Source organism: Lepisma saccharinum, chromosome 2 (genome assembly GCF_977018435.1).
Source record: "Lepisma saccharinum chromosome 2, izLepSacc3.1, whole genome shotgun sequence".
In the NCBI taxonomy this organism is placed as follows: domain Eukaryota; kingdom Metazoa; phylum Arthropoda; class Insecta; order Zygentoma; family Lepismatidae; genus Lepisma; species Lepisma saccharinum.
The window spans coordinates 206,272,083-206,285,357 of NC_139230.1; the positions used below are offsets into that span (position 1 = coordinate 206,272,083).

At 37.7% G+C, this 13,275-nt stretch overlaps 1 protein-coding gene across 1 annotated transcript in view; it reads left to right on the top strand.

Moving 5' to 3' along the window:
- Nucleotides 1–1,956: 1,956 nt before the first annotated feature.
- Nucleotides 1,957–13,275, top strand: part of LOC145981081 (uncharacterized) — a 70,369-nt gene continuing 59,050 nt past the window's right edge. Inside the window, exon 1 of the mRNA XM_083114213.1 lies at nucleotides 1,957–2,287. The gene's annotated coding sequence lies outside the window, so the exon portion shown is untranslated. The remainder of the gene's footprint in view (nucleotides 2,288–13,275) is intronic.

Below are 13,275 nucleotides of genomic sequence, written 5' to 3' on the forward strand. Positions count from 1 at the left end.
ACTCTTTTAGGAAGATAATAAAATTTGTTCCAGCTGTCTCTGATTTTTTTCCTTATTGGACCCCAAAATGATCCCTTGTTGACTGGCCTAATAATCATCTGCTATGATTGGTCCTTCGTATTTTCTCCTCTGTGCCTCAGACAGGCCCGTAGCCAGTCAGGGGCCAGTCAGGAGCACTACCGTCAGCCCCCCTGGCACTGAGGTCAGCCCCCTTGACATTAGGTAAAGCTATTTTGTGTAATTTGTTTGCAGTGAAAAGTGAAAATGTAGACAGCAGATATTATTTCCCTCACAACTTTGATGAAGGATAAATTCAGGGAGCATGAACAGCAGCTATTACATTCGTTCATCTTATTTATAAGAAGAAGTCTTAAGTAGCGGCAAGTATTTAGGAGATTCTCTTCTCTAGACTTCAGAAAGTTTCTTCACAGGGGAGCTTCTTTATCTGTACCTTCGTTGACCCTGTTGCAACCTTCCCATTTATACAGAAATCTGTGAATTTGTCATTATGCAAATTCCCTCCGCATCTGCGTCAAAGGTTAACAGCTCCCAAGTTTTGGGAACGAAGGGGAGTTTTATTGTTTCGGTCGGGGAGTGGAATGTACAGTAGACCCTATGATTGAATGTTTTCCATCTTTTTCTGTGTAATATAAATATCTGTATCATCAAACGTATGGAATGTGTAGTAAGGGATGATTTCAGTAGCAGCCAATTAACACTTCAAGTGATATTTTAAATGATATAGAAAAATGTAGTATTTGTGTGATATTTCTAAACTTTATGTAACTTAATGACCCCCCTCCTCCCCACACACACACCTAATTTACCTTCATTTAACATTGTCAAACTTTTGAAAAATGGATTTGATTTACAAAGCTTCCTCCCTGATAACTCCTGGAGATCAATTCTGGCTACGGACCTGGCCTCAGATTTCCCATATTTCTCTTATTACTAAAAAGTGATACAGTAACTGCTATCTGCAATATATTATCGTACATGTGCGTCCAGTGCTCGAAGTAGGAGGCAGTCTCGGTAAACCAGAGTGTTGAGTGGTCGACTCACTCTCTAACCTTGGTCCTTCTCGATAGAGTAGCGTTGCCTTGTAATCAAGGAATCCCTGGTTCGATATCCGGTGAAGGCACAGTGATCCGGATCTAATTTTAAACTGTAGGTCAGTCCCGATTAGTCTATCTGTGCATAAAATGGACTTAAACTTCGAACTAAAGTTTCGAGTTCGAGTCCCGGTATGGGTGTTTCTTTTGAGAATGGCCCTTCATTAATTTCCTCAGATCACCATTCATCCTCATCGTCGCCATTATCCCAAAGTGGCAGCCATTCGACGTAAAATAAGGAAATTGCCTCTTTCAAAAAATTGAAATGGGGGATGTAGGAGTAAGCCATCCATACTCGCTTAAGAAAAGTTATTCAAAACAATCATCAGCCTCTATCATTGTCATTGCCTCTGTCTAGAGCAAATATTCTCCCCACCTAAGAATTTGCACTGAATTTGCATTGAATAATTCTACTTCTCTGCCTGTTAGGCTAATCGTGTTGATTCGATGAATTGTTGAATAGACACTCACAAAGAAACACTCTTACCAAGGTTAGGACTCGAACCCGGAACGTTCGGTATCGTCACAGGTGGCTTACTTCCATTATAAGCGCTGTGTGTGTGTATATGAGGGAAGATTATGTGTGTGTGAGTGTGTTCTTTGAATGTGTTGAAGGTTAAAACTGTGTGGCTTTTACTTTCTTAGCGTGTTTCGATTTGGAAAGACGAATACTTATATCGTTCTATCTCATAGGCATTTCCTCCCTCCCCTTCCTGCTTTCCGGCCGAATCCCAGTTTCCAGAAAGGATAGACGCGTTTTGTATCGTAAATACACGACTCCGGAAAGCAGCGAAACTCTTCGTCACAGTGTCTGCACAAAGCACCTACCTTACCTGTCCAGGTAGGCCTGAGTCCACTTCCTCCCCCGCGCAGAGAATTTTCTCAAGGCGTACAGCGGAGCCAGCGGCAGACACTGTTGAACCAGAAGAATCGTGGACGCATTGACGAGAAGTGCTATTGTGAGTTCCGCTTGGTAGTGCTTCTCGGTAGTGTTATGTTTCCCTGGAGCTATGTAATATTCTCAAGAAATAAGACAGGTGAATTCCAGCCAAAAACTTGTTCTGGATGATCGTGATTCAGTCAGAAATCAACAATTGCGAAGTAAAGTGAAGAAAACGTTACCATCAAAATCAACCGTTAGCTTATATAGCGGTGGAAAACTTTCGGGCGTGGCGGTAAGTGCTTGTTTATTAGTTTTGAGTATATAGTTGTTTCATGACAGGTGTTTTGTGGTTGTGTTCTAGGTGTGGGGAGTTGTTTCTTCAAATGTCTCTACCAGTCTGCGTGTTGCCGGCATTTTGGTAGGTAGGTTCTATGTTTCGTAACAAGGAAGCCGGTTTTCAGATTTTCCTACGTTTGGCCAAGCTTGCAATTAAAAATATATCAAATATTGTTTGTCATATTTCTCGGATATGTGATATAAATTTATCGGAAGAAAGCTATCTTATTGAATGCAAACTCGTTTATGATTTTTACGGAATATGTGTGAAACTACTTTTCTAGGACTTTGATGCTGATTTTCAGTTATCCATTCAAGGATGTATTGTAATATCTAAGCAAATCAAGTCATCTGTGTGCTTCTCAATTTCTAAGCCATGGAAACCGGTTCCAAACTCCCGACGTTCATAAACCCTGCCGATAATGCCGGCCCAATCCTGTCAGATGATCAACATATTTTAGTTGCCACCTTGACTATAATGAGAAAGGAAGAAATGTTCTATGTTGCATTTTATTCAAACTTTCGGGATATCATACAAAATAGCCGGTACTGCTGCGTTCCAGACAGCCAGGTCATTACCGCTACCACCATACACTCAAGTTTTTTCAGTTTATTTCTCTAAGAGGTTACATTTTCGTGGTTAGAGTACAACTGGAGGACTAATCTCGATTATCGTCCAATTATAAAACCTAAGTCTAGCAGAATTTGTATTAAGTTCAACTTTATATTTAGATCGAGTGATGGTGAACGAACTTAGAGTTTAAAGTGTAATCCGAACCAGTGCACGATCTCCACCGAGAATCGAACCCAGGACTCCTTGTTTACAAGGCGACAAGTTCAGCTTTTCGTTACGCTATAAGGGAGGCCAAAATCTCAACTGTTGAGCCTACTTACAGGTCGATAACTGTTATATATCTACTGTAAATTTCTTTGGTATTTCATAATTTTGTATTTATTGTGGCGTATACTTGATTGGATTTCGACTAGAATTTTCTATTTTATTACCCGCCTCTGGGGTTAACGTTACGCGCTAGGATGTTAGGATTCCTAGGTTTTAATGAATAAGTGTTTCATAAGTTCAGTACTTTGTGCACATCTTCGCGATTAACTTATCAGGAAAACGACGAAAAATAATGAATAAAGTACAGTTTCAGTAATTTATTCATGTTATTGAATGTGTATGCTTGGGCCTTCCCTATATTACTGTCATCACTGTCGCCTTCAAATTAAGGGTCTGGAGATCGAGTCCCGCTTAAGACACATTTCAGTGGTGCGAACTCCAATAACTGTAAACACAGTTCTGATTAGCTTATCTGTGCATAAAACAACCATTTTTCTTTCCCCATTTCTGAGATGAGGCAGCGGATAGTTTATATTTTCGTTATTTTACATTACACTTCTACCACTTTTGGCTAATCGCGTCGATGAGGATGAGTGAAGGACAAGGAAGAACACCCATGTCCAGGCCGGGACTCGAACCCGGAAATTTCGATGGGAGCTCGGTCGCTAAGCCAACGGCATATTCTTTTTTTACCAGCCAACTTATCTATTAGTGTCCTTTCATAATTATAGCAATAGTGTTACTACATATTTTAAGAAGTAGGGGTGGTTTAATTCCAAGGTCCGTGTTGACCTTCGAGGCTTTTTAATATAGGATGTCTAAAAATATGAGACATTTTGAAACTTAGGTATGTAGAAGAGAATAAATAGTTGAAAGAAATTTAATCCTGGAAATGAATAATATAGAGAATGCCATTACGTAATTATATATCGCTGAAAAGATGGGTAGGTTTACGTCCTGAAGATGACATCCAGTAGATGACGACCATTTCTGCGCAAATATCGTCATCATCAAGTCATATAGCTACTCATCTCTTCAGCAGTATGTAATGGCCTCAAAATGTCCCGTCTTTTTTGACAAACCCTTTTGTTGAGTATGGTCGATAATTTCTCAAGGAGAAGAACCCTTGATAGTGTTCATGATTTAATCAATGGAACGTTACTTTAAGAAAACAAAGGTAAAATGTTACGTTGATTCCCTTAGGCACCAATGTTTAACAGCTGGAGGTCCGGTAACAAAAACAAAGTTTTTTTAATTGCCAATATGCGAGCATAATACCATTACTAGGAAAAGGAGGTCCTCAGAAATCCAAGGGTTTTAATGCTAAAAAAATTGATAGTCTCTGTTCCATCATAACCGTCGGTTGCACAATACCTAAATCTGTTTTGGTGCAAAATTAAAGTGTTCCAGGTGGATTCACGGTTGAGTCACGTTTCGGTGATTTTGATCCCAATTTAAACAGTAGATTCAGCCTCTGAATGCGTAAGGTTGGCTTAAAAGGAACCTTGTCCTAAATGGGATCATAATTATTGTTGTTATGGAATCATTAAAGCACACACTACAATTCGTATAACATACATTTCTTCTCGACAAGCCAGGCAATGGGAAAAATCGAAAGGCAATATTGTTTTTTGTAAGAAATTAATTTCAGTGGGTTTTTCCCCCAATAAGTCCCTAATAACGACAATTTTCTTCAGACTGCAAAAGAATCAGTTGGAGAATTGTCCATTACTATTTTCAGTCTGTTTTGCACAATGTAATGATAATGAATTAAAATAGAAACGTCAATAAGTAGAGAACAGCACCTGATTCAAATCAACAAAATTCTATTCCTTAAAACAATACATGTAGATTAAAAAAATATGAAAATAGGGAAGGGCAATTTGCTTACTATTATTTTTGCCGTTGACTGTACACAGTGCATTCTTCCTGAATGGTAAATTTCAGATGCAAATTCGTCAAAATGTGACATCAGATTTTGAGTTTCAGTAATTATGGTAAAACTAAATATGAATACGAGAGAAAGATTTAAAGGGGAAAATATACACCGGCATAATATTCTTGTTCCTTGTACAGTCACGGACACTTCTGGGTTGTAACAATCGTATTGACTTTCAATGTGATCGTTACAACCCAGAAGTGTCCATGACTGTACTAGCGCCTGCACCATTTATGCATTGTTGATCTTTCAATGCCACCTTTCATTTTATCGATCGATTAATTGATTTGCTTTATTTTATTTCGCTTTTATGCTACTTTTGGCTAATTGCGAAGATTGGGAGGAGTGATGATATGATGAAATTGATGAATGAACACTCGCAAACATCCATGCTCAGGCAGGGATTCGAACCCGGGATTCCTGGCGTCGTAGCGCGATGTGCTAACCACTTCGACACTTCTATCATTTCTTACTTCTAGGCAGTTTTCAAATTGTGCTGTATTTACTTTCCCATTTTAAATGTGTTCCCAACTGGAGAAAGACAGTTTCCCTCCGGTGTGTGGGGTGAATCTTTCCAAATCTTCCACGTAGTAAACCATGGACTGGATTTTGCAGACTATCGAGACTCTGGCGTCTGGACTCGCAGCTAGTATAATCCTCTGTGGGGCTCGTGTTGAGTCGACCAAGTATGTTTGTGGTTGTCCCTTCATCCATGACATTTCATCACCATTCATCCCCATCGTCGCAATCAGCCAAAAGTGGCAGGAAAGCTACGTAAAGATGAACTAAAGCAATCAAGCCACAAACTCTCATGCATATATGTTCTCTCTCGCTCACTCGCTCGCTTTCTCGCTCCCTCTATCTGTCTCTTATTCCACTCTCTCTATTTCTTTCTCTTATTCTACTATCTCTCTCTCCCTATTTCTTTCTCTTATTCTACTATCTCTCTGTCTCTCCCTATTTCTTTCTCTTATTCTACTATCTCTCTCTCCCTATTTCTTTCTCTTATTCTACTATCTCTCTCCCTATTTCTTTCTCTTATTCTACTATCTCTCTCCCTATTTTTCTCTTATTCTACTAAATCTCTCCCTATTTTTCTCTTATTCTACTATATCTCTCTCCTTATTTCTTTCTCTTATTCTACTATCTCTCTCTCCTTATTTCTTTCTCTTATCCTACTATCTCTCTCCCTATTTCTTTCTCTTATTCTACTCTCTCTCTCTCTCTCTCTCTCTCTCTCTCTCTCTCTCTCTCTCTCTCTCTCTCTCTCTCACTCATGATGTTACCAGTAGAGCCTTATTTAGGAAGGCCACTCCGGTGCAATAATTAATTACTTTTAATCCAGTCTTTTATTAATTAATTGGATTCACGGCTTTCCTAGACCATATTTGCCCAAAAAAGAAAAAAAATGCTGGCTTCTGAGAAAAAGGAGCTGACGCCTGAATTAGTTCTGGTTTTTTTCTACCCCTGTAAGATAATATTTTGAATTCGAAATGTAAGCCTAGATAAGTGCAGGTGCCGATAATAATTTAGCGTCGCCCCGTTTTATTCTTCCGAGCTACAAGGCCATTTGGTGCCTTGACCCCCTGAGACTCCTGCTATTCGTGTGCAAACTTCCAACGAGTCGACCGGTGTTTCAATGCTCTTAATGACGTGACGTCATTTTTTTTTCCTTTCATGCGGCAGGCAGCACAAGTCTACGGCAGGAAGAGTCTGAGGGGGAGGGGGCAGAAAACAAGTGAAACCACAACGTCATGTAGAGTGGCTCCTGGATCTCACCAGAAGCGAGTCTGAATGCCTGCAACGAATTCGAAGAGGAATCTTCTTTTCTCGACAAACAATGAGTTGTAGACAAATCCCATGAGCATTTCTTTCCTCTCTCACTTTTTCTTTTTTGCCTTTCTGCTCAAGTGAAGAAAATTGCCCTGAATTACTTCTGCTTACTCGAAGCAAGCTTTTTTTTTTCAAGATATTTGGAACAGTATTGTTTCTCGACTGCGGAAGAGATAATTTTGTTTCTTTTGTTTCCGATCCAAAGTTCTATTTTGCAGTTTGTTGCGACATTGAACATTAGAGGGAAAGTTGATGGCTTTGCCTAGTTTGTACTTATTTATTTATTGAGAAAATTCCCAGCACAGCTGGTCATTTTACACTGAATTGTCAACAATGATAAAAGCAAAATAAATAACACAAAAAATTAATAATAAATTAACAAAGAATAAGTAAAAGATGGCATTGTTTGATATTATTTACAAGTATTTCTTCTGATAGAAGACCGAAAGGCATATTCCGAGGAAAATATATCAATACTTGATGGGAGATCTTTATATAGTGTGGAAAGCCAGTAGAAGAGGGATCTATTTTGAATTTCTAATCTAGGTTTTCTTGTGTAAAATAAGCTTGTGTTACGTGTTGTGAGCGTAGGTGCTCAAAAGTGGAATTCCTCAAGGGGCATGTTGCTGCGGATTTTGCCATTGACAATTTTCTATAAATAATTGAAGTCATTCTGCAAACGGCGCCGATATTTCAGTCTGTAAGTTTAGAAAAGACAAGAGATACGGAGTTAACTAAGATAGTCAAGGAAGTTGGATTCTTTCTTTTAGCAAAGTTTACAGTTTTGCGCTAATTGCTGGAAAGCGAACAAGACACAAACACATTCCAGTCATGTTTTTCTAATCCATGTTATTCTTCCTCGAACTGGGTATTTTTAATTGTAGCTCATCCTCAACCCTCACCGTTGCACAAATTTCTCCTTGACAGAGAAAACCAGAATGGTGTGCATGTTTTTTGGTGTCAGTAAATAGCGACATGTATGAAAACGTTAACAATTTAGCTTCCCATCCATGTCATACTTCAAGGTTTCTTTCATCTTTTTATTTGTAAAATATGGAACGGAGAGTATTATTATTATTTTCAAACTTGCATTTGTTTTCGAAACATGAAAGCATTGAATATTTCTTGTCGATATCTTATTTTTGTTATTTATGGTTCCTTTTCTTACATTTTTTGGCTAATCGTGACGATGAGAAGGAGTGATGATTAGATGAAATTGACGAAGGAACGCCCAGGGTCAGGCCGAGACTCGAACCGGGGAATTTCGATGGAGAGACTGAAAGTCAATCGGCTAGATCCAACTTCAGCGGAGAAACTAACAACTATTTCAAGTAGTCATTTGAACGCGGAAACATTAAGAAGAATATACGAAGACGACAAAATTTGTCAAAATCCCTGTCTTAAAATCAACTTGATGCATAGGGTAGGGACATTGGACCGACACAAGTATCACATAATATTACGGTTTATCATTCAATTTATCTATTAGAGGAAAGTGACCAAAGTAGGACCCCAGTTTCGTTTTTCATCCCTGGTGTCATTATGGCATATTATTTCTATTAGAAATTTAATAAAATGGGTTCTTTGATATGTTTGCTAACGTTCTGAGTAACTTAATCCACCTTAAAGCGCATAATGCTTTGCCAGTAAGCATTTCTGTAAAAAGGGACGAAAAGTAACAACGGAGAAAAAGTCGCCAAAGTCGGACCCCTCCTTTAACAAGTCCCAAAAATTAGAAAAGACGCAAAGAAATGTAAATATATGATATGTAGTAAATGAATTACATTTATTGAGCTTGCATAAAGAATATAGATGTACAAAAGTAATATAATATAGACTACCAATATCCTAACTGCGTCAATCGCCCTTTCCATTTGTTGGACATCCCACCTTCTCCCACCTGCATTGCCTTTTCCCTTGAACATCTGAAACAATATGTAAAAGGACTTTACTAACGAGTAACGACCCTTTTCTTCAATTACAATTGTAATGTTAGGCATTCATTGAGGGGTCCTACTTAGGGCATTTTACTCGTGGAGTCTTATTGTTTATACAATAAAACCACACGTATCTTCAAACAAACCATTACCATAATTTCAAAGTACAATACTTACTAGTATCTAAATTGTAACAAGATTGCTATTTACCTCTCTCTTAATTAGCAAAATTCCCACTGTTGTGCACCGATGTACAAACTTTCATTCACACAAAAACAAGTGATGGCGGACTACAGCACCTGATACTTGCACGTTACTGCTGATACCTTCCCTACACAATCTTTTCGTTATTCTTGACGTGTTTCGCCCATTGCGACCATGCGGCAGCACCTACTTACGGAAACAGGAAGGGGGTCCGTCTTAGGGAGTGGGGTCCGGGTTTGGTTATTTTCCTCTACTTATTACTAGAGGCACATATTTTAGGTAAATCAAAAAGCAAAATTTCGGTACAAAAACAGAGTCTATTTCGGGTTCAAAAGCGGTAAATAAAATAAAATTTCTGTGTTATAGCGGTGAATAATCACATCAAAAGTGCTATATAAAATGACATTTTGGTTTTAAAATTGTGAATATAATCCCAAATTTGATTTAAAAACTGCACTTATTACACAAAATAAACTTATCCCTTCTAATAGCACATTTATGTAGTTACCAGAGTATTAAGTTTATTCCTGTGTAAAGGGGTGTAAGGGGCGACCTTCCACGTAGTACACCCAAATGTCAACCTCACTTCCACGTTAGTACACCCTGGACTGAAGACTAACGAGGCTCTGGCGACTGGCCCCATGGCCAGTATAATTTTGTTTGTATTGTCCTGTTCTTTTGTCCTTATGTGTGCTGAGTGCCCCTTTACAGCCTCAGCTTTTAACGAAAGTCAGAACATTTTAATATTTTATGATTTTAGTTCTGCAACGATAGAGTTGTTATTTGTAACGATAAGGGGCTGGACCCCGTATAATGTGACGGGTGCAAAATAGCCTTAGTGCTGACGCACCCACAATTTTAAATTCAAATTCAAATTCAAAATTCCTGTGTAAAGGGGTCCATTTTTGCTTCTCAAATATTTACAGCAGAATTAACCAATTTTCCGTGAATTGCATAACTCACAGGATACTTCAGACTTCAGAAAGTGTCGCATCGTTATATAAATGGTACATTTCGTGTGTAAGAGTCAATTTCGCATTTTGCAGTTCATTTCGCATTATTTCGTGACAAAACAGAGTAGAAAATCGCACCTCAGACCTTTCAGAAACATGAAAAATGAACATTACAGCATGTCTACTTATTACCCTTTGCCAGTAACTGTTTAATTTACATTCTTTCCTAGCTGATGTCAGTACGGTATGTCTGCAATTCTGTAAGCTTCCACCCTTAAAACAAATATTGACAATCTGAGACATGAATTTCCATGTACAATATCTTCCATGAGCTTCTCCTTGTCTCTTCCTGCATTTAAACGTTCGTAATATAATTCTATATAAGATATTCTCATAACTGAAGTACAGTAGTATCTAAATAGCTTAAAACTGATGTGTATATATATATTTCACAAACCTGTCCGGCCCCCGCGGCGAAGTGGTTATCACATAGCGCTACGGCGTCAGGGGTCCCGGGTTCAAATCGTAGACTGGGCATGGATGTTTGTGAGTGTCCGTTCATCAATTTCATCATGTCATCACTCATCCCCATCTTCGCAAATTAGCCAAAAGTAGCACAAAAAACGAAGAAAAATCAATCAATCAATCAACAAACCTTTTCTAGATTGTCACACCTATATTTTTGTAGTACAATTAGGATTCCATATTATATACTAGCATGCTATAAAACCTTATCATATCGACGTAAAATGTACACATCTTGAATATATTAGTTGAGTCAGTAAGATCTCCCCATTGTCTGTTGTTGTATTTATATATAATGTATATCTTAGTATAATTAATCGGGAAAATATTATATTACTTCAAGACATTTCAAGATATATTCAACTTAAGCCAAAACCTTTCCACAATATGTTATTTTACGCCTTCACTATAAACCAGTTTGATCCGATCTTAGCATACATATTTATTATGAGAGCGAAACGTAGTACTTTTTATTATTGTTACTAAGCATTAAAAATGCAAGCAAGAATTAAAATATACGATTAGGAATAATATGTGACTCTCCTGGTACAACGTTCTTCATCTCGTTCGAAATCCACCAGTATGTCATTGTTCTAGGGTTTTTATGACTCATCTCTTTGCTTAAAAGCCCAGACATGTTGGTAACTGAAAGCTTACATTCATTAAACAACTTGATGGCCTCGTCTATTGAAAGCTGGACCACTTTCCTCATATTACTGCTCTGTTCTTGTAAACCATGGGAATAAGTAAATGACGTCAACACGAAGCACTGACATAGCCTGTAATCGAGATTTATCCTCCTTTAGAAAAAAATCCATTGTCTTATTCTCATCATTTAGCAGCTTAGCTTTCTCTGCACTCTTTCTTGCATTGGAATTTAAGGCTTATTCTCTTGAAAACATAGAGTTTAAGAGTTTACATAGATTTAAAAAAAACGTGGCTACATAGTCATGGAACAAAATAGATTTTTAGATTCGCAATGATTTGATTTGTTGTCATTTAAGACATCTAAGTAATATTGATGGCTATGAAATTATTTTTTTAAAATGTCCAGTAAAAACCCGTTAGAAAATCCTAATTGGTGCCAGTAGAAAAATAATAGTGATGCACACAACACAAAATCCACCTATTACGTCAATGAAGATGGCTTCTTTCTACGGTTTTATTCTATATCCTCTTTTATTTACTGAGAAATTCCATTCGTGTCTAATATGAAACTGGTCTTAAAAAGTGTAATATCACTCTTGCAGTCTGTGTACATGTCCTAATTCACAAGGAAAAATTGGTCGGCGATGCATTTTATGTGTGTAATGTAAAACAGTAGATAGTAACTGATAAGGTGAAATTCATTAACATTGTCTCTGCGTATTGAACAGACAGTGACACATTAAATGGTTGTAAGGATTCAGTACTTAATTTCCTATAAATATACGTTACAAAGAAACCAAGAATTGTACTCCGAGAACACTTTTATTTCCATTATCAATTCGCAGTGATGGGCGCCTTTCCTAAGTGAACGAAATTGTGTTGTGATTGGCAATTGCAAATTTATCTCTTAGTGTTTCTTTTTCCTTCTATTTATTTGGAAGTTACTTTTGTAAAGCCATATCTCCATAACATTTTAAAATATAAAGTAAATGTTATTACATGATTTGAATTAAACAACCTTGGTCAATCATGTAAAAAGAAAAAAAGATACTGTGTTATCCACTAATCGCCTGGATAAAAAATGGAGCCCAGGGATGTAATGTAAATATATTATATTCTATTAGCTGTTAACTCTATCCGCCTTTGACATTAGAATATAAATAAATGTACTTTCATTTTGTTCTTGCCTAACACTGCAATTTAAAAATAGTGTACACTCTCAAACTTACTCTTAGATTTTTACGTGCTTTAAACATAAAGCACGTGTGAGGAATGTTACAGAAACTAAGAATTCAATAAGTATATAAATAATCGCAATCCATGAATGGTCTTTAACATATTATGTAAGTTAAAGGCATGAAAATTAATTGTTTCAGTTTTCTTAACCATTAAAAATGGTTAATGGCGATGGAACCAAACAATTATAGAAATAAATTAATTACTCTCTCCATTAATATAATTGATACTACAGGGTGATTATAAAATCTCGATCCACTTTTAAGAATAAGAAGCTTGAGTTTAGCACAAATGTATTGAATGAACTCCCAAGTACAGGGTAACACATAATAAACATTAAAAGAGAAACTATCGGACATGATAAGTGGTGTACAAAAGAAAAGCCATGAAAGTGTCACCTCAACTTACTTCCATATCAGCACCCTGCATGTCTACACATGAATTCCAACGACGCACCGTTTCACCAAACACCTTTCAGACCATTGCCGGTGTCATGTTGAGCAGAGCGTGCTGGATATGTTGGCGTAGGTGTTGAAGAGAGGTGATCTTCACCCTGTACACCTGTGACTTGATGTAGCCCCATGCAAAAAAGTCAAGAGGTGTGAGATCCGGGGATCGTGGTGCCCATATGCATTGTGATTCCCTACCAATCCACCTACGTGGAAACGTACCATCCAAGTACGCACGAACAGTCTTTGCGAAGTGAGGTGGGGCTCCATCCTGTTGGAAAATCACGGTTTCCAAAATGCCATCCTGCTCCAATTATGGTTGAAGGAACAATTGCAGCATATCGAGATACGCATTGCCTGTTACTGTGTGCCCTGCGAA